Source organism: Chrysochloris asiatica, unplaced genomic scaffold (assembly GCF_000296735.1).
Source record: "Chrysochloris asiatica unplaced genomic scaffold, ChrAsi1.0 scaffold00060, whole genome shotgun sequence".
In the NCBI taxonomy this organism is placed as follows: Eukaryota; Metazoa; Chordata; class Mammalia; order Afrosoricida; family Chrysochloridae; genus Chrysochloris; species Chrysochloris asiatica.
In genome coordinates this window covers 3,186,161-3,188,205 of record NW_006408578.1, presented here as the reverse complement: position 1 = coordinate 3,188,205, position 2,045 = coordinate 3,186,161, and positions in this window count along the sequence as shown.

Here is a 2,045-nt window from a genome sequence, read left to right as displayed (position 1 = left end):
ACTCGATGGCACTTAACAACAACAACAAAGTAGATGGTGAGCAAAAAATAGAAAGGTCCTCAACAAGATAGGTTTACACAGTGGTTGCAACAATGGTGAGGATGGCACAGGACTTTTGTACACAGGATCCCTATGAGTCAAATCCAAGTTGACAGCACGTAACAACAACTTGTAAGATAGAGTCTGGTGGAACCCCAAAACTATGGATGGCCCTTTGACACCCTTCAAGCTGGAAAGTGAATTCATCCCGGTGGCTCAGTTGTAAACACACAGGCCTATAAGGTCAACAACACCACCAGAGAGGTATGCTCTCCCTAGAACAACCAATCATACAGTATCAAAAGGCCGGTGGTTCAAACTTACCAGTTGTTCCTTGGAAACCCTATGACTTGATGGCACTAAACAACAGCAAAGTTCAAAAGCCAGGAAGGGGCAGGAAAGAAGGACAAATGGAAATGGTAGGCCCAGGGAGGAAGTGGGAAGAGTGCTGTTAACCTTGTGTGTGTGTGGGGGGGGTTGCAATCAATGTCACGAATCAAAATGTCTATAAATTGTTGAATGGAAAATCAATTTTTTGTGCAAACTTGCACCAAATCATAATAAAAAGTTTAGAAAAAAGAAACGACATATTGCATTGAGCAAATCTGCTGCAAGAAATCTTTCAAAGTGTTAAAAAAACAAAGATGTCAAATTTCAGTTCAATGCTATTTTCAGTTGCTGCATATGCGTATGAAAGATGGACAATGAATAAGAAAGACCAAAGAAGAGTGACTGCATTTGAATTGTGATGTTGGCAGAGAATATTGAATATATCATGGACTGTCAGAAGAACGAATAAATTTTTCATGGAAGAAGTTCAGACACAATGCTCTGTAGAAGTAAGGATGGTGAGACTGCTTTCTTACTTTGTGCCTGCTATCAGGAGGGACGAATCCCAGACAGAGATATCAGGATTGGAGGAAGACTCTAAGGCACTTAACAACACAGGACAGAGGAGAACTGTCCCATAGGGTTTCCATGGTTGTAAATCTTTACAAAAGAAGACTATCTTCATCTGTGGGGCATTTGGTAGGTTCGAACCCAAAACCTTTTGGTTAGAAGATGAGCTACCAGGGCCCTTTAGTCATTGAGCCACTAGGACTCACTGACTGATTTAAATGAGTCCTGGTGTGGTGCTATAGGGTAAGCACTGGACTGCTAATTGCAAGGAGTTGATCCTTGGAAACCCTATACATGGTAGTTATGAATCAGAACTGACTTCATAGCAACACAATAACAAGGTGAATGATTTTGTGACTTGCAGAATTTTTTTTTTTTTAATTATTAAAAAATACTAAGTCAAACTCATTCATTAGTTGTGACAGATGAGTGTCGACATTCCTGACAACCGGGGAAATCATATTTCTTATTTGGGATATTTTTTTTGTTTTTACATTCCCATTTTCACTTCAGAAAATGAATGTTTTCCTTTGGGTGTTTGGGCAATGTCTGTGCTAATTAAAAAGTCATGCTAACATTTTTTTATTTGAATTGTTAAAATAAATTTAAGGTAAAGTAAAAAGCTATAGACCTCAGGAAGATGGAGTGCTTCTCTTCAATATGATTTCATCATGGCCTTTGAACTGGGATGAGTTGCTGGTTTGGGCTACCATGAAATTGCACAGGGAGATGCTGATATTTGGCCCCAGAAGGAGCCTGTAGTTCATCATCAGCCTTTGTAGTTTGTGTCATTCATGGGCATCCAGGACAGTAAAGAGCCAAACAAGACCTGCTGTCTGAGCAGGGGAACCTGCATGCTTGGTCCTTTTGTGCCTGCCCTCTTTACTTCTAGGGACAGAACTGCAAGTATGATATTGGCAGAGACTGTAGGTCTCTGCCCCGTGATACCTGGCTGTCCAAGACATGTTCCATGTGTAAATTTTGGCATGGCTGGCTGCACTGCTTCCTGCAGACATTTCTGTCTGTTTGTGATGGCTATGCGATGGATGAACACTTAGCAGCTTCCAGGACTCCAGAAATAACACCATCTATATGCACCATTCTTT